Genomic DNA, 20,191 nt, shown 5'->3' on the forward strand with positions numbered 1-20,191 from the left:
ACTGTAACCAGGCTATGTCTTTATTTCCTTACCATAGTGACAGTCAAGGTCTAGGTTCCAGGAGAATCGTTCATCTCATCCCCATTCTGTCTCAGAAGCATTTGTGTTCAACTATTAGGCTCTGCCCTAATCAGGAGTACATTGTTGCTGATCTCCTTTGACACACAAGACAATAAGAGCTCTGGCAGGGGATTTAGTTATTAGGGAAACAGAGGGGTGTTCAAATCCAATCCATATAAAGTAGGACTAGGTTCTCATCACTACTCAACCACTCCTTGCAAAACGTACACTTCCTAGGTCATTCCTTAAGCTCCAGGCTACAGATCAGATGCTCCCCTTAGGGCAAGTGGTTCTCATCCTTCCTGATGCTGCAACCCTTTAATACCACTCCTCATTGGTACTTCATAACTGTAATTTTCTACCGTTATGAATCGTAATGTAAATTTTTGTATTTTTCAATGGCCTTGGGAAACCTCTATGAAAGGGTCTTATGACTACCAAAGGGGTCATGACCCACAGGGAGAGACAAAGCTGCCTTTGGTATACTTTATTAGGATCATGGGGTCTTAAGATTCTACAACCACATCCTCTCTGGACTCCATAGATGAGAGGCAGGGACCTCTGCAATAGTGCCTTTGGGGGCAAATACTGATGTCTAAAATCCTGAATAGAACAATTCTCCTTCTATAACAGAAATGTCTAGAACAATGGCATCACACCAAGTCTATAGTGAATGCCTGTTGGACAAAGGAATCAGCTATCATCACCACTTAGTAACTCCCTAGCATGACAAAGAATTTGCAACTGATTGACACAGGTTCCTGGTACACAAGTATATTCATGTCAAAACTCTGGACCAAAATTTCCATGCCAGATTAAACTGACCCCAGCTGCCAAGCACATCACATGGAAACAGAAGGAAAGTCCGTCCTCTCAGAAGGACCCCTTGGTCTCCTTGGAAGCAAAGACAGACTCTTGGCAAGATTATCAAGAGACAGAAGCACATATCACCATCATTTGAAATTGTCTAGGTAAACACCCACTTTTAATTCCCCCTACTTTCCATTGCTTCCCCAAAGCCCAAGTACTTCCATTAGCACTGCTCTGACCAAAGACATCCTTAGATCACTAGTTTCCATTGGTATCTATTCGCTAGAGTTCCTGCAGCATGTTTAGCACAGGTCAAGTAGATGCACAGGTGCCAGGGAGGGGAGGAAGGAATCCCAATTCTGGACTTTCTGCCAGAAACAAGTCTCTGGTCATGAGCTGATTCTGGATGCTTCACTCTCCTGTAGTCATTACACAGAAGTCTGCAGCCCACTGTCCCAGTGGGGCTAGGATCATTCTGGAATTCCACGGAAGTCACAGCTTGAATATGTCCCCTAAAATTCCCGTGTTGGAAACATAATCCCCAAAGTTGCTTATAGTGGCATTTGAAGGTGGGGCCTTTGGAAGAAATGAGGAGTGGATATGCTAGTGGAAGTGGAGTCTAAAAAGAGATTAGAGAGTTTGGAAGACAGTAGACCCAAATTTCTACATTCTTCCTCTTTCACCACCTGAGGTCCTCTGCCATAGTATAGCCCACCAGAAAGACTCTCGCAAAATACAACACCTCCATCCTGGTTTGCACAGGCTCTGGAACCCTTTTGCTTATCATGTATGTGTTCTGTGTATTCAGTCATAGCCATACTAAATGCACTAAGGCAGGCTGGGTGGGAAAAGTAAGTGCCCAAGGCAAGGATTCACAGAACAGAGACTTCTGCGCTGACCTGGAGCCCCACTTGGACCACGTGCAGCAGACTTCTGTATAATGAATGCAGGAGAGTGAAGCACCCAGAATCACATTAGGACCAGAGACTGAGTGCCATTCCCATGGGCCATGCCCCAGCGCTTGCCTAGTTTATCCCAGTCTCACCCTCCACCCACCTAAACTGGAAGCAAGTGGGAGGGAGAGGAGAAGGGGAGATGAGTGAAGAGCAAGTAGGTCAGACACCCACTCCTGATAGCTGGGTAGAGGGAGCTGCCTTGTAAGCTGCAGGATCCCCTTTAATTCCTTTGTGCATGCTGCACTGGCTTCACGTATACCTGTCCAAGTCAGGGAGTTCCCTGCCTTCTGAGGCTGGCAAGGCCCTTTCTCCCTGGGCTATACACAGACCCACTCCAGTCTCAGGGGAAGTGGCCTCCTCCCCTACTGGATCCTCACAGTCGTGTGTCTTGTTCCAAACAGCCACAGTATATAAGAAGTATTGATGTAAGGGCAAACCTTCTATTTCCAGGGTTTCTTTTTTCTACAGATGGTGAGTTTGCAGGAACTGAACGAACAATCTCTGACAACATGTTAATAAGCAATTGAAAATGCTTAAAATGGCACCCAAGCAGAGCCCCAAAAGGATCCCCTCACTGAGTACTTATTTGCAATGTTGTAAATCTGATATGACAGAAACTAAAATATGGCTTAGCATTGTAAAAATAAAAGGCTTGCTTATCTTCAGCTAGATTTGAGGCATCTTAGATTGAATCGATTTCTGGCTCTCAGGGCTTCTCAGAACTTTTGGCATGGTATTTTCCTATAAGACGCTTATAAGCAGACCTAGGACAGAATTCATCATTGCCTTCTCTAACAGTGGAATTCTTATGTGGGACTTCACCTGCGCCATAGTCTGTGGTGCATTCTGAGGAAGACTGATCTGACAGCTCTGTCGTTCTGAGAAAATTATTGAAATGTTCTGAGTCAGCACCACGCTCTAACCAACTGAGCTAACCGGCCGGCAGTAAATACATTTTTATTAATTTATACATGGGATGGGCTAACAACTGAGATGTAATATGTATAAATTAATAAAAATGTATTTAAAAAAAAAGAAAAAAAAAAGAAATTTTCAGAATTTTACACTCACCAAGATACAAAAAACGTTTTCTTCACAATTGCCAAATACAAATAGCCAAAACAGTATGAATATAACATTTATGTAATTCCTGATTGTTTCATCATTCTTCTTGATGTATGTTATTGTATATATGTGTAATAATATAAATATATATGTAAAAAAGCAAGGAATGAAATAAAAGCCTGAAGAGATAAAAAAAAAAGAAATATAATAGTACATTATGATTATACCTAAAAAATATAAATGTACCTAAGATATACAATATACCTTAGAATAAAATTGACAATTGATTTAAGGAATAAAGGAAATTACTGCTGTTCTAAAAAAAAAAGAAAAAAGAAAAAAGAAATGTTCTGAGTCTTAGCTGTCGTCACTACAAACCTTGTGCTGTAGCTAATGACAGTATGCACCATGAAACACTACATAAGAGACATACAGTACTTTATTGAACTCCCTGTGACACCTACAAACCTAAGAGGACCCCATCCATCGACTGTTCCAGACTCTAAGCCAAAATGCCAGTCTCAAGTGTTTCCTACCTTTTTTTTTTTTCCTTCTTGAAAACAGAGAGAAAAGCAGCCTTTGGCCTGTATTGACACAGCCCAGGCCTGGGATGGCAAAGGATGAATCTGCTGTTTAACATGCTGTTTTCTTGTAGAGATGAGGAGCAGCTGTATTTCCCTTCTTGGGAGCCAGGTGATGAATGTAACTGACAATTAAGAGTTGCCACTTGTGGATAATATATCTCCGGGCAGAGCCACAATGTCAAGTTCACCCCATCATTTCTGAGAATTGTGGGGCTTAAGTCATGGAACTTCTCAAGAAAAGCCAGAGTTCTGGGAACTTCTGCTGCGTTGACTTGGCAGACATGCTCCCGGCAGACCTACATTATGTAGCCAGGATAGTCAGTCACTAACCATTATTGCTAACTAATTATATCCTGCGTCCCTGTTTCTGGGAAAGGGAGGGGGAGGAGGAGATGCAGTCCTTCCTCGTGAAATAGCATTCTTATGCACAGAAAATGGAAAAATGAGAGAAATGAGAAAGAACATTTGAGGCTCCACAGCTAAATCACTGAGGTCTTAGATACCTGCTGTCTGTGGTACCTGGAACATCCAGATAGCATCCAGCCTCTGCTTCTAGGAACACAGAGCATGTTTGTGGGACTCTACTGGGGCTTACAAAGTCAAGGTACTTACCAATAAGGAATGCTTTGTTTTACTTGGAAGGTGAAATATCTTCAAGGAATAATGACAGCGAACACGGCCAGGACACTCACCCTGGATCAGACCTCATGCTCATCAGCCATACCCCCCTCAAGTCCTTTCCACAAAGGAGGAAGATATTCCTTATGAAAGATGAGAAAGCCTAAATACAAGAAGCCTCCGTCCCTTGTCCTAGGCCCTAGGCCAGGAAAGGACAGTGCTGGAAGCCCACATTTGAAGTCTGCTATCCTAGGATGCTATTCCCAGGCACTCAGAGTCCACTCTCAATAAAAGACTCAACAGTGCTGGGTAGACATGAACCTGGAACCCTAAGTTCACAGTCTGGCTGGCTTGCCAGTCTGCCCTTCACAGCCTACTGGTGGTGTATGGTATTTTGTGCTGGTGGTGGCCATGGACATCTCTGAAACACAAAGATCACAGTGAGAAGCTCCTGTGTACCACACTGAGCTATCTCTCTGTGCACAGCAGATTGCGGAAGCTGCAAGCACTTCTCTCTAAGTGGGTCTCAGATACTATCTGGAAGAGCTCCAGGAAAGAAGGAGTTAAAAAGACAAAACTGATCTTACTGGCATAAGAGGACCCTGCCCTGGGACTTTGGTGATTACTGAATGCAAAGTATGCTGCAGGAGGCTGACCCTGAGATGGTTCCAGTGACCCTAACCCTGTAGTGGGCTTTTGCGTAAGCCTCTCCTGAGATAAGGCAGTATTAGAAGCATTCTGCCTCTGCCTCTGCCTTGCTTTCTGTCTCTTGCAGGTTCTGATATTAAAAGGAAAGGAAATCAGGTTGCATTTTGTAAGCTGTGCTGTAGAAAGGGGACAAGGGAAGGTTTGAGATAGCATCCTGCTTTAACTGAATCCTGCCCACAATTTGAGAGAACCTGGATATGGAGATTCCTCAAGAAGCTCACAGCCAGAGCAAGTTCTTAATGGAAGATCAGGCCAGATCTTCTGACTTAACCACACCCAAACTCAAAACCCTCAATGAGGATGTTCCTGCTCTGAACTTGCTAACCATATGGCAGTTTGCCCAGATGCAGAGACATCTACAGCGCAGCATACCATGACCCTAACATTCACAGTGAGCCGCTCTTGGGCTCCAGTCACCTCATGATGAAGGATGCCCATCCCTCTTGCCTCTGTCTCAACTCACAGCCCCCCTCCTCCACCCTGCTTCCTCCATCCCCTCAGACACCCAAAGGAATCGAGTTATTGTACAGCAAGTCTCTGGCCATAAGGAGAGAGGAAGAATGTACTTCTTCTTGTCTGCGCTACCTGGAAATAACCACCTGAGACTCACCTCATTGTACTCACCAGGTGCTGAGCCACCAGCAGGGGCATGCAGCCAAAAGCCATGGAGGTGGCCCCACCTGGCCGATGCCTGCATTAGTTTTTTGTTTGTTGGTTGGTTTGTTTCATATATGTTTATCTTATTACACATGTATAAAACAAATTACATACAGCAGGGAGAACCATGTGACAATCATGAGTTCTATAAATGTTACATTCATAGTGATTTGGCTAGTTGTATTTGTCAAACTTGAAGTAAATGTCTTTCCTGTCTTGTTGGGCCTAAATTTCTGAATGAAATTCAGTATCTTTGCTATTTCAACTCTAATAACTTAACTCCTTTATCTTGATCTAAAAATATCTTATCCCCTAACCAACTAAACTTGATTATAAAACTAAACTATCTGGTCTTCAACACCCCTCAGAGACTTGAGAAGGAATAAAACTTAGAGGCTTCAATATTATAGTGTTGGGTGACTGTTCAGGCAGTAAACTGTCTCAGTCAATTTGTTCATTTTGGAAGCTGCTAACCTCCACTGTTGGTTCACTCAGGAATTTAAGTTTTATTCCTTCTCAAGCCTGAGAAACAAGAAGTTTTTCCTTCTTGGGATCTCTGTTCCCTGACACTGGCTCCTGCTCCCCAGGAATACAATGTTCAGGATTATTACCTTACTTCCTTAGGTCGTCTGTGGGCATCAAAATTCATGTCTAATACATCTGCAGCATGCATCAGTGGCAACTATCCAGTTCCTGTTCTCTTGAACTAGGGGACTGCTATAGTGTCTTCCGTTAGCTTGAAAGTATATATATAATATATAGTCTATATTGTGTGTATATACAATATGTACAATATATACAATACATATACACATATACATACATACAATATACACAATATTATATATACATTCAATATATATACAACATATTATACATAAATATGCATTTAAAATATGTTATATGTGTAAATAAATATGTGTACATATATGTATTTATTTTAAATGCCTCTCACTTTCACCTGAGAATATAGTGTAATGGAAGACACAAAGCAGTTGCTCATTTAACAAGTTTTGAATCACAGGGGAAATTTCTTCTATCTCTCTTTATGTAGCTTTAATAATACATCATTCCTTTCTACCTCAGTGTCTCCTTGTCTCACGGACTGCCTCCTGATTCTAAATATTTGCTTATTTGTGCCCTGGATTTGAAAACCCTCCCACCATCTGGTTAATTCTCGTGCATGTTTAATGGCATGACATGGTATCTAGTAATAGAGCAAGCCACCCTTATGACCCCTTCATTGCGTAAGCCCTCATTCCCTTTGTGTTATGAAGATCTTTGTACCCATGGCTGCCAATAACTTATTTATTTCTCTTGAAAACACTGAACTCGTCTGGGATACAGCCCACACGGTGCTCATCTTTCTTCCAACGTGATGAATTAGTTTCCCTGGCTGAATGAGTGGCTTCAATAAAGGAAGAAGAACAGTAAAACTAATTTCCTTGTGAACATAGTCTTAATTTCTATCTAAATCTGGCAGCCATTCACTTCTGTGTTGGAAGAGGAGGTGGTCTGAAGAAATCCACATACTCATTCTCCTAGGTCGCTGCTGACCCCTGATTCTGGTGTCATTGGCCTGGCCCACCTCAGGAAGCAGTCAAAGAGCTTATGAGAGTGCCAGAGGAAGCCATCCCGAGCAACACTGGGGAGACCAGCTAGACTTTGTGCCACCCCCCAAGCCTTTTACCTGCCAACCGCATGCCAACACAGCATTCACAAAGCTCATCCTACTTTCACGAGCATGAACATGATGTACTTAGTGTTCTACAATTTTAGAAACTTCTAGAGATCGATGACCTCAATAGACAGAAGGATGATTGGGATGATATCTGATAATCCAAGATGCTGATAAACCTTGACATGTGCACATGCACACACACACACACACACACACACACACACACGCACGCACATATGCGCACACACACAATATGGGAACCGCATTACTATCAGAGATGGCTCAGTAATTTTCCAGCTATATAGTAAATAGAGAGAGTATCTGATGCCCTGTAATCTGTGACAAGCTTCTTGACACAGAAACTTTTTCATATGCAAAACTGAAACCATATAGTAGGTCTCAGAAAAAAGGTGGTAGTGACAATGATAGAAAAGAGCATACAATGAAAATTCCTAATTAAGAGGTTATTGATTTTTCTTAATGCAGAATTTTATTGTAGTTTACCATGGGGTAAATAGGCAGTTTAATTCCTATGTCACCAGAACATGTGACAGGCTAGAATTCAGATATTTTTTTTAAAAAGAGATAGTCCTTGATTTCAAACTTTGAAATGAAATTTTGAATTGGATGAAAAGTACTTAATGGCAAATAATTTAATTTAGAGCTTCACAGTGCAGGGCTGTGAGTGTAAATGCCAATTTCACCATCTCTATAAACATCTAGAGTATTTTTTGACACAGTTGCTCTATTTTTACTCTGGCTGTGATAAAACACCCTAGCCAAAAGAAACTGTAGGGAGAAAGACTTCATTTGGTTTACAATTCCAAGTTACAGCCTATTATTTCAGAGACACTACGTCAAGCACTCAAGCAGTTGGTCGCGACACACAGCATAGTCAAGAGCAAAGAGAAGAAAAGTCCTCCCATATTTGCTTGCTTGATACCTATGCTCAAGTAGCTCTGCTCATTCTTCTACAAGGCTCATCCTGTGAAATGATGCTATCCACGGTCATGGTAGTTCTTCACACCTCAATTAATATGATGTTCACTGCAGACATGTTCATAGTCAATGACATCTAGCTAATTCCTCATTAAGATCCCTTTCACAGATGATTCCAGTTTGTGCCAAGCTGACAGTTAAAACTAACCATGATACTAGCCTTAAAACAAGGAAAACTCTGATTAGATTAGAGCAATTTTTATGACAATTGGACAAGAAAGGAGAAGGGTTTTTTCGGTTTTTCTTTTTTTAGCATTGAGGTGCTCATGTCTTTTGTAATCCCCACTCATCCTATAAGACTTATTCTAATGAAAGAATTGAGGTGGCTTAAAGGAATCTCTGTGCAAACAATATTGTGTCTTCCTCCCTGGATCAAGCTTGAAACAGAGAAAGTCTTCAGATTCCCACCAGCACCAACTGGTACCCTATCAAAGGAGCGCTAAGGCTGTGGGAAGCTGGAAATAGAAGCTACGGGACGAGGACTGAGAAACCCATGGCCAAAGCTCCATGTAGAGATGTTAAATGAAGCAAGGCGGGGCTCTGATGGAAGAACTCTAACACATACAATCCTTATTGGTCACTGCAAACACAGCAAAGGAAGTTAAGTGTGCTTCTAAAGCTGCACATGTTCGGGGACAGGACACACACTCTCTCATTCTTTATCCTCAGTTCTACTGTTGTGTTCCTTAAATACAAACTCAAAGGGGAAAAATCGAGGAGAAACTGGATTTTGCTGTTTTCATCTCTAGAGGTTAGAATGGAAGTGGGCTTCCCTGTAAGTAAAGACCTACATTTTTCTAATTCTGGATCGCTAAGCTGTGTGTCACCGTGAGCAAAGGAAACTGACTCAGTACTCAGTCTACTCCAGGTGAGTAATGAGTAAACTCTTGCCTTCTGATGTGCAACTGACCCTGGCTGTCACAAAATGCACCCTCAGATCCAGATTTAGCTGCTGCTGGTGGCAATGATGAAATATTTAATTATAGAAACTTTGCCAAAAATGGAACTTTGCAGTGCAGCTCTCTTAATGTACAGAAGGGAACTGAGACCCAAGAAAGAAATGACAGCCCTGAGCATAGAACCACATGTGGTAGCCTGTGTAATGCCTACTGTATACCTAGCATCCTTCCTCTGCCTCCCAGCAGTCCTAAAAAGAACTGGTCATTGGGTCTCTGCTTTTTATATCTTAAATGATTAAGGTATACAAGGGGGGAAAGATAAGTGACTAGCATGGAGCTCTATTCCAGGGCCCAGAATGAATTCAGTGGAAATAACAACTTTATTTGCTCTGGTCACAAATATCTTAGTATACTCCTCTTCCGAAATATGACTGACTGCGTCTTTACCAGACATTTCTCCTGGCTTCCGAGTGTGTAAGAACTGAAGTTCCATTCCCAAGTGGGACATTCAAGGACCCTCCAGCTGGTTTCATTGCACTTCCTACCCTGCTCTCCTTTCTCTTGACCCAGCCATATTTGAACTTCAACCTTTTGCCCGGGCTATAATGCTCTATCTGCTATCACTCCTCAAGTTCAACATAGCATGTTAAAAGCAGAATAGCCATCCCACAGCCCTTCATGGCCCTTTATAAGTCTGCAGTAGATAATTTAAGGTGTTTAGCAGGACAGTAGAGGGGTGAGAACCTTTGAATATAGGTCAAACAGACATGATGCATGACAGCTGCGCAACCCTGGGCAAGTTCCTTAGGAGTCCATAAAGCTTAATTTTCAAAATAAGACATTCATGCGGTTGCCTTCTAAGGACACGTGACTTCCTAGCACACAATACCCATAATATGATTAGACCAGGGCTGGCCCATGTTATTCCATGGCCCCTATACAACAGTATGCAGGGGTATATTTTAATGTCTCTCTTCAGTCTTGTTTTGTCATTGTTTTGGTCTGTCTTTCACCTTTCTCTTCACAAAGTATGCTGTATGTTTCATATTTAAGTCTTGTTTGTTTACTCATTCCTAAATAAGTTATTAAACACCAATTACTGCAGATACTGGATTAGGCATGATTTCTACTCTCAGCCGTCACACTTCATATCTGCAGAGACACACATGTTGGCATCCTTATCTTCAATTTCATTTCCAATTCTCCCTCATTGGTCTATACAAAATGGTTATTTTTATAAGATCTACCAGGATGAACTAATTCTCACATTTAACTATTAGACTAAACAATATCTATGCACCATTTGGAAATATTTATGATTTCCAAACACGGAGATTTCCATGTTTATATTAGAAAAGTATGGCTCTAATGGATTAAATAGCTTGTTCGGAGATTCTTCGGTAAGAATCGATGGTATCAAGATTCATTTTTATGTTTGTGAACCACAAAACTCTCCTCTTGGCTTCAGTGCTTTGGCTTATTGGATGCTTAGTGACTAAATAAATGCGATGATAAGTAAAATATGAAATACGGAAAAGGTTATTTAGCATTCCATTTCAAAAGTGATTTCTAAAATTGGAACCTGTGCTATTCAATAAGACATGCATCAGGGTGAGCTTCAGGAGTTCCTGGGGTGGTTTCATAGTAACCTTAAAGTGCATAGCTACAACCAAACCTTTGCAGTGTTCAGATACCACCTTCTGTTTCACTGATTTGTCTCTCATCAAAACGTGGCTGTTACAAAGTCATCCCAAAGTCATATTGAGCTGATCATATTACAATCGTTATTCTTTTACTAATGTCAAAACTCAATCCTTCAAGAATTGATCCTAAATTCAGGAGCCAGCACAGATCAGATGCTCAAGCAGTACCCAAGAGCATGCCACGGGAGTTTACCTGTGTGGACACAATCGATCCTCATGCTGGCCTTCAAGGTGGATGACATTTCTTTATCATTACAGGAGGGAAGAGTTCACACGGCAAACAATCTGACCAAGACTCAACCGCGATCAATGAGAGGCAGGACTTGATCCCAAAGCACTTATTTTTGGTACTGTATTTTAGTCATGAGCACTTACTTGGAAACATTAAGTACCGCTGACAAGATTAGCAACCGAGCAGAGTGTTTTGTCTGTGAGAGATAAGTTACAAGCAGGTAAAGGCAGAGCATCTTTAGGTATCCATAAAGACATCCAGAGAAAGTACAGATCTAGCCTTGGTGGTGTGTTCTTGTGAGAGGCCTTATTAGAATGTCCGCTATTCACAATACTCTCACCCATTGGCTACATCAAACATTCTATTTGGAATTGTTTGTGCACAATAAAGACTGATGCGTGAGCACAGCCTAAGCCAAGGGAGGGAGAAAACAAACAATGCACAGAGGGCCCTATCTCCTAGGGTTATATCCTTTCTTCCTCAGTGTGGACCCTGGACCTGAGTTCTAGCAGCTGCTTTTCAGGTGCTGACCTAGGACATGAAGCCAGGCAAAGGTAAAAGGATCCACTTGTACCATCAAGTTCATGAGAATGGGAGAGTATGGCCAGGATTTGTTCCTTTATAGGCTCCTTTTTCTTGCACCCTTATAATCCCCTAACACTAGAGAGGAAAGATCAAAAGGACAGAGAGGAAAGGGGGTGTCGGTATAATTAGACTATTTCCTGCTGATTAGGGGCATCAAGCTCCTTGGGGCAAATTTGATTTTCACCACCAGGATATCTAATTTCTTCTTTGCACACAACTACTTAAGAAACCACAAACAACAACCAACTCATTAAGGCTACTATAGCCTCTGAAAAGTTCCCAGCATTCCAAACATCACACACGCACAGAAACTATCTGCAACTGGCAAAACCATGCTAGAGCATGTGGCAAGTCACAGTCACCTGCTATAAAGCAGCCTCATGCCCCCATACATGGGATTAAGACAAAATATATATTCTTATAATATTTCTGTGTTTTTATTGTTTTTTAATCTATTTATTATAACTTATTCACATTCTATCTTGATTATTATCCCCTCACTTGTATCTATCTTCCCATTCCGACCCTCCCCCTCTCTTCCTCTCCTCTAGACTTCTCACATAAGGGAACCTCCTTCCCTACCATCTGAGGACAGCCTCTCAGATCACATCCAGATAGCCTGCATCCCTTCCTCTGTGTGCTTGCATGGTCTCCCAGCCAAGGTGCCTAGGACCAGTCCAGGCATGCTCTCTGGTTTGTGGTTTGGTCTCTGTGAGCCCCCATAAGCCCAAATTAGTTGACTCTGTAGATCTTCTTGTGGAGTCCTTTAGGTCTCCAGCTTCCTTACTCATTACCTCAGTTATTCCATAGGACTCCCCGAGCTCTGTCTGTTCCACTGTGGGTCTCTGCATCTGTTTCCATCAGCTGCTGGGTGAAGGCTCTCAGAGGAGTTATGATAGGCTCTTAACTACAAACATAGTAGAGTAACACTAATAATGACAAAGCTTGGGTGTCTCCCATGAGATGGGTCTCAAGCAAGGCCAGTCTTTAGTTGGTCATTCCCTCAATCTTTGCTTTGCCTTTGTCCCTGCACATCTTGTAGGCAGATAAATATATTTTGAAGGTTTTGTGAGTGAGTTGGTGTTCTACTCCCTTCACTGGCAGTCCTGCCTGGCCACAGGAGGTGACCGCTTCAGGCTCCATATCCCGTGGCCCTTGCTTCTTTTTATCCTTACTATTTTAGATGCAGTTTTCTAGTCACCTTTCAAAACCCAACTCCCAGTGTCCTGTTCCCTGGGGAGCTTTCCTAGACCTTGTATCTACTGTTTCACTCAACCAACGAGGGACCAACTATGCAGTAGGCAAAGAGAGAGGCCCCAGGACTGAGTGATGAATAAAAAGCCAGGATCTTTGCTCTCTTAACCATTACAGCATGGAGAAGCACATGCGCTGCTTGCAAATGCAATTTCCAGCTGTGGTAAGTGCTATGAATGAACAGTACTTGGACTTGAAAAAGTATATAGGGACATTAGAACTAGTTATCGAGGTCAGGGAAGGCAGCCTTGTGTGCGGGCCGAGGTAATTAGCCTGGCACTGTCTGTGCTCTGTGCTAGAAATTATTCCACTCTGTATACTTTATATTCTGCTAGTCTATGTGTGACCCAAGGACAGGACCATGCTTTATCAGTACCTTGCTCTTTTGACCTAAAAAACTGCTAAGGTGGCATATTATAGGTGGCTGATAGATCTCCCTTAAAGTGGCTTTTATTACCATCGCATTTATTCCTGCCACCCTTGGGGACCAGAAGTAGTGTGTCATTACTACTAGAGAAAAATACCATAGATGTCTGCACAAAGGCAAGACCCACACGACAACCTCTGTCCTTGCTGCTTGCTGCATCATGGCCCTTCAAGAACAGAAACAACCATTTGCGATGACTAAAGATATAAGTAGGACCTCCATGCACTACAATGCCCCTCTGCTCACAGTCTCTATCTGGTTCTTTGATGGCAATTACACAAGCTGTGGCTAATGCTAATGACTGCCTGCAAATCCAATTTGACGGCTATGTTTTGTATTAAGCCTGGTTAAAATCAAAGCTTGCAAGCAGGAACAAAGATGCGAGTGTTACTAGCCAGTTCAGAGTAAAGATCAAATAAGCTGTCTTGGCAAAAGAGATCCATCCTCAGGAGTTTTATGTCTTAGAGGCATTGTGTGTGTGTGTGTGTGTGTGTGTGTGTGTGTGTGTGTGTGTGTGTGTGTGTGTGTGTTTGAAGGAGTGGTGTTTTTGGTTTTGCTGTCTGCTGAAGTCCTCCTGTAGAAACACTGCCAAACCACCATAGTGGAGAAGAACCTCGGATGAACCCTAAGCCTGGGAAAATAAATTCCAGGTGGTACAGAAAGATGGCAACAAAACTGCAATTCTGGTTCCCAGCATCCTGTGCATGCATGTGCATGCTCTGAAGTCAGAGTTCCAGATCACACTGGCTTTTAAGAGAACAAAACCCAGGAAGAAGAGCAGATGCTATGGCTCCCTTGAGCCTCTGCTTTGACAAGTAAACAGCATCATGGTTGCCATGTGACAGAGCTGGCTCAGCTTCCAGGGAGTGAAGAAAGGCTTTGGCTCTTAGTGAGAGATCACGCCACTCTGCAGACACCATGTGGGAAGATGCTGGAAATACTATTACAGATGACTTTAGAAACAACAACTACTAGATTACATTGGTGAGGAGTGTTTTCATAACTCTGGCATGTCTGCTTTGTCACCAACCATGTGTCCACACACAGGATGCTTTACTTCTCTGAGCCTCATTCCTTCTCCTAAAGATATGATAGCAGCTACCCCAGAAAATCACATAAGGGACAACTTGCTGTATAGTGAGAGAACCCCTCCAAAGAGAAGCTGTCATTAAGATGGCTGTGCATTGCATAGCATATACTCACTTACAAATGGATATTAGTCATTAAGTACAGGATAACCATGCCACATTCCACAGACCAACAGAAGCTTAAGAGGGCCCAAAGGAGGGTGCTTAAATTTTATTCAGTAGTGGAAATAAAATAGGCATTGTAAGAGGATGGATGAAGGAAACCTTGGTAGGAGAGTGAATGGGGAGGGAAGCAGAGGTGGGGATCAGTGTGGAAGGAGCAGAGGAGGTTGCAGGGGAGGCCTGAGAGAGAGGACAGAAATTGGTGAGGGGACATCTTTGGGACAGGGGAGGCTCCTCGGAGTATATGGAGATGACCCTAGCTGAGACTCCTAGAGGTTAAGAAGCCTGGAGTTGCCACCTTCTGCAGCCAATGGGACATTCAAAGGAAGTACGGAGACACCAACCTACCCACAAAACCTTTGACCCAAAATTTGTCTTGCCTATAAGAAGTGTAAGGATAAAGATGGAGCAGAAATTGACAGATGGCAAATTAATGCCTGACCCAACTTGAGACCCGCCCCATGAGAGAGAGAGTCAACCCCAGTCACTATTAATGATACTCTGCTAGGCTTGCAGACAGGATCCTAGCATAACTGTCTTCTGAGAGAGTTCATCCAGCAGCTGATGGAAACAGATGAAGAGACTCACAACCAAACAATAGACTAAGCTCGGAGAGTTTTGTGGAAGAGAGGGAGGAGGGATTGAGGTAGCCGAAGGGGTAACGGACACCACAAGAAGACCTACAGAGTAAACTAACCTCGGCCCATGGGGGCTCACAAAGACTGAATCACTGACCAAAGAGCTTGTACAGACTGGACCTAGATCCCCTACACATGTGTAGAAGTTGTGCAGCTTGTTTGCCATGTGGATTCTCTAACAGTGGGTATAGAGGCCATCTCTGCCTCTGAATCCCTTTCTCCTAGCTTGGCTGCCTTGTCGAGCCCCAGTGGGAGAGGATGCGCTTAGTCCTGCTGAAACTTGAGGTACCAGCGTGGGTTGAGTACCTCTTGGGAGCCTCCCTTTCTCTGAGAAGAAGAGGAGGGAATGGAGGGAGAAAGCATAAGGATGGGACTGGAAGAAGAGGAGGGAAGGGGCTAGGATCAGGCTGTAAAGATTTTATATAAATAAATAAATAAATAAATAAATAAATAAATAAATTGGACACCCAATGTGTTATCCAAGTCTGGATAGCACTGAAAGTGGAGGAATAGAAGAAGTTTTGCCATGTAATTTCATGATAAAAATAGGGTTACATGGGGGATTTGTGGTCACCTTCTGCTGATACTACAGTTAGACCTTGAAAACTAAACAGAAACTCAAAGAATCACTCATTTTCTCACCTGCCCACTCACAGAGCGCTTCTTCTGGGTCAGGCACAGAGCTAGGTAAAATAGACACCACTTTGGGGCTGCCAGGCTGGTGTTTTGGGACTTCCAGTCGAAGACGTCCTCCAAATGTGTACCTTTCACAATTCATGAAACCTCTCTTTCCCAGCCTGCCTTTGTACTTTTCTACTTTTGCTAAGTATGTCTTTGTAGGAGGGCTAGGATGTGAAGTCTGAGTTCAATGACAGCAGAGGTCACACTCACATTTACCGCGGCATTATCAAGCCAAGTGTGTGCACACTGCAGCACTGCTCTACACCCACTGCAGTCGGCATGGTAGCGAGAGACTACTGTCATCCTGCCTCTGTTTATCCAGGATGACGATTTTCTAGAAAATCTTGATATTCCTGCACCAATTAACTATCCAACAGAAAGACAAGTGAGAAAGAGTGACACTGCAGGATTTACCCATGCAGATTCTGGTGGGCAAGGGATGGCATCAGAGGGGAAAAGTGAAACCTGAACCAGCATGACAGTTGCCAAGCATTTCTGACAAAAGATGAACGATGCACACAGGAGTATGACTAAAATTAGGTCTGATTTTCCAAGAATAAAAAGCAACCGAAGAGCAAATATTCACGGCAATTTTATCTTAAACTTTGTACTGAATCTGTGTGTACCTAACCCTGGCAAAATAGGATGAAATAGCTGTAAACTATTTTGTGGGAGAGAAAATGTATGTAGAGATAGACCAAAGTAAATGAAGCCATGAGAGGATGGAATTCCATGACTCTCTCTGAATCTCCTAGGTACTCAAATGGATGATGGTACTATCAGCTGTACAGTGGACCTCTGCCCAATAATATACGTTCATTCCAGTGAGAAGAAGAGTGAGTTAGTTCAAAATGAAGATGGATCCTTCTATTCCCCCATTCTCCCATGAGATCTAGAGGGTCCTAGAAACCTACAAGAAGAACATCATGATGGGCAGATCTGGGCCCAGGGGTCCTGTCAAACTATGGCACCAGCCAAGGACAATACGTGCAATAAACTTCGAACCCCTACCCAGATCTAGCCAATGGACAGGACATTCTCCACAGTTGAGTGGAGAGTGGGGTCTGACTTTCACACGAACTCTGGTGCCCCATATTTGACCATGTCCCCTGCATGGGGAGACCTGGTGGCACTCAGAGGAAGGACAGCAGGTTACCAAGAAGAGACTTGATACCCTATGAGCATATACAGGGGGAGGAGGTCCCCTTCAGTCACAGTCATAGGGGAGGGGAGTAAGGGGAAAATGGAAGGGAGGGAGAAATGGGAGGATACAAGGGGTGGGCTAACAATTGAGATGTAATATGAATAAATTAGTAAAATGTATTTTTAAAAGAGAAAATAAAATGAAAATAAAGTTGGAGACACCAGTGAGAAGCTGCTATCCTGGTTTTGCCAAAGTATCAGATATTGGTATAAATGAAAACTGAGTGAAGAAAAGAGTTGCTGCAGCTGGTGCAGATGTACCCATCTTCGGGAAGTGTGCTAGGAGGAAATCGCAATCTTTTCTGCTTGAACCACTTATGCTAAATTAAGAGAGCACCATTCCTGTCCTGGAGATGACAGCCCTGACTCTGGGTACACATTCTATGCTTAGGCAAGCTGTAGTCACAAGGGTAGAATATTATTAGTTTCGCTGTGTTTCAGCTCCAGATTTCTCCGTGAATCATGTGTGCATGAATCACAGCCACCACTCTTCATATTTTAGAAGCAGATGTATAATTTTTCTTATCCAAGAAGAAAAATCAATTGCTGCCTAAATAAGACTCTACTGTTGTCTCTGAATCTCTTTGATTTATTCAATCCTGAACCTTCCTTTTGGGAAAGAGTGAGAATAATTAGCAAAGTTTAAAAAAAAAAACAAAGGGTGATTTTTTTTATGTATTCCACCCGTGAGGCAGATATAAGTATTCCCATTTTCTACACCAGAAACCTGAGACTCATGGGAGTAGTTTATTGATCCAGAATGTCACATCCAATGGTCAGATGGAGCTAGGGTTCCACTTAAGTGTGCTACACACTAAATCCTCTGCTGTCATCAGCTCTGCTTAGCTTTCTTGCTTACAGTGTAAGGAATGATAGTAGACAGACCGACTCCAAATGAGTAGTTTTTTTCAAAGCTCATTTGGAGATGGTTTTCAGCCCTCCCCATTCAGTTGGTGCTGTTTGTTCTCTACTGTCATTCAAGACCCTTGTTTTAATTGCTGAAAGCTAATTACCTCTGATCTTTTTAAATATGTGTGAGAATGAATATATCAAGCTGGCTGCTCTGAAGGACATGGTCCAGGGACATAGGAACCAGCACTACATCATTTTATAATAATTTAATTAATTTATTCAGATTACAACTCAATTGTTATCCCATCACTTGTATCCTCCCATTCCTCCTTCCCTCCCATTTCCACCCTATTTTCCTTCCCTAGGTTTATGACCAAGGGGGACCTCCTCCCCCACCATATGGTCATAGGCTATCAAGTCTCATCTTAGTAGCCTGCCTATTGTCTCTCTGAGTGCCACCAGGCCTCCCCATCAAGGGAAAGTGGTCAAAGCGTGTCCCATGAAGTCTTCACTTACCAGGGATAGATATGAGGACATCCTATAGGGAGTGTAGGTGAGAGAAATGTAGGAGAATGGGGAAATAGAAGGATCCAGAGGGTCCTAGAAACCTACAAGAAGAACATCATGATAGGTGGATCTGGGTCCAGGATGGTCTGCTCAAACTACTGCAGCAACCAAGGACAATACAAGCAGTAAACATCAAACCCCATTCAGATCTAGCCAATGTACAGGGCATTCTCCACAGTTGTGGGGAGAGCAGGGACTGACTCGGACATGAACTCTGGAACCAGGAATAGATCTTACAGTGTAAGACCTACTCTTCCCCTTTGGTAAGGTGTCACTTTCAATCTTTACCCGTGAATCAGTTTCTACTCTGGAGCAACACCACATGTCCTGTCTCTGAAAGCCCTCAAACAGAGATGAACATTGGAGTATTTTCTTAATTTTGATAGCAAGGTAATCAAAGCTCTGAAAGCTGCATTGTCCGCAGATATGTTGCCATGTGCCCCATTATTACTACTATATTACAGAGAATAATTTCATTGCATTAAGCCGTACTTTTTATTCATACATGATAATATTTCTCTGAATATTTTCAAATGCAGCTGTACTATCTATACATACTTTATTGTAGATGTTTTAAACTTTCTATTTATATTCAATCATATCACCATTGAGGCTTAAAATATTTTAAACATTATGTCCCAAATAAGCTTTTCAAAGACTGGGGTGGTGGTGCTTTTAATCCCTGCACTCATAAGGCAGAGGCAGGCAGATCTCTATGATTTACAGGCCTGCCTGGTCTACAAAGCAAGTTCCAGGACAGCCAGGGATACAGATAAACATTGTCTTTAAAATCAACACACACACACACACACACACACACACACACACAAACGCAAACAGACAGACAGCTGTTTGCCCAGCTCTCAATGTAATGTTTCTAAATTACAGGTATGTTTTTTTTTTTATGATATCCTCATTTTGCTTAAAAATTTTTGTAGAGATTTCAAATCTGATTGCTCCACAGCTCTGATTAAATAGCCTGATTCACTAAGCTAAAGCTTAGGGATCCTGATTCAACATGCATTTCAAAACTACCTTGGTTTGCTCTCCTTGCTGATCAGGACATTTCTGTTTTCTACACTTTTGTACAACCCGACTCATCCCTTCACCATCTGTGAAACCCTGTGTGCACTGTTCTGATAGGGTACATATATGTTCACTTTACAATAGTGTCATTAAGGACATGACTCCTTCACTTTCATGCAAAGCGGCATTCAATGAACACAATAGATTATAGTTATCTTCTGTGGCATAAGGCAAGCATAAGCAACCAGCAGGGAATTAAATAATGAAAGAACCCATCATCATGTTCTCTTGTAGGTTTCTAGGACACTCTGGGTCCTTCTATTTCCCCATTCTCCCATACTTCTCTCACCTACAGTCCCAATAGGGAGTCCCTGCATCTATCCCAAAGTCCTGGTAACTAAAGACTTTCATGGGAACTCCCTTTTGGGCTAGTGTCCAATTATAAGTGAGTATAGACCATAAGAGTCTTTCTGGGTCTGGGTTAACTCACTCAGTATGATCATTTCTAGTTCCATCCATTTGTCTGCAAATTTTGGAATTTCCTTATTTTTAATAGCTGAGTAGTGTTCCATAGTGTAAATGTACCACAGTTTCTTTATCCATTCTTCAACTGAGGGACATCTAGGTTGTTACCTGGTTCTGGCTATTATGAATAAGTCTGCTATGAACATGGTTGAGCATATGTCCGTGTTGTATGGTGGAGGATTCTCTGGGTATATTCCAAGGAGTGGTATAG

At 42.4% G+C, this 20,191-nt stretch overlaps 1 protein-coding gene across 4 annotated transcripts in view; it reads right to left on the reverse strand.

Moving 5' to 3' along the window:
• The window catches only part of FAM135B (family with sequence similarity 135 member B), a 286,049-nt gene that overhangs the window by 205,642 nt on the left and 60,216 nt on the right, over nt 1-20,191 (reverse strand). For 3 of the 4 annotated variants that reach the window (XR_014783479.1, XM_084803029.1, XM_084803027.1), the window contains exon 1: nt 11,116-11,275. The exons of the other annotated variant lie outside the window; for it this stretch is intronic. The gene's annotated coding sequence lies outside the window, so the exon portion shown is untranslated. Of the gene's footprint in view, nt 1-11,115; nt 11,276-20,191 lie in introns of those variants that run through there. 4 annotated transcript variants of the gene reach the window in all.

The sequence above is a fragment of the Acomys minous genome (assembly GCF_964271855.1).
Source record: "Acomys minous genome assembly, chromosome: 12".
Taxonomy (NCBI): Eukaryota; Metazoa; Chordata; class Mammalia; order Rodentia; family Muridae; genus Acomys; species Acomys minous.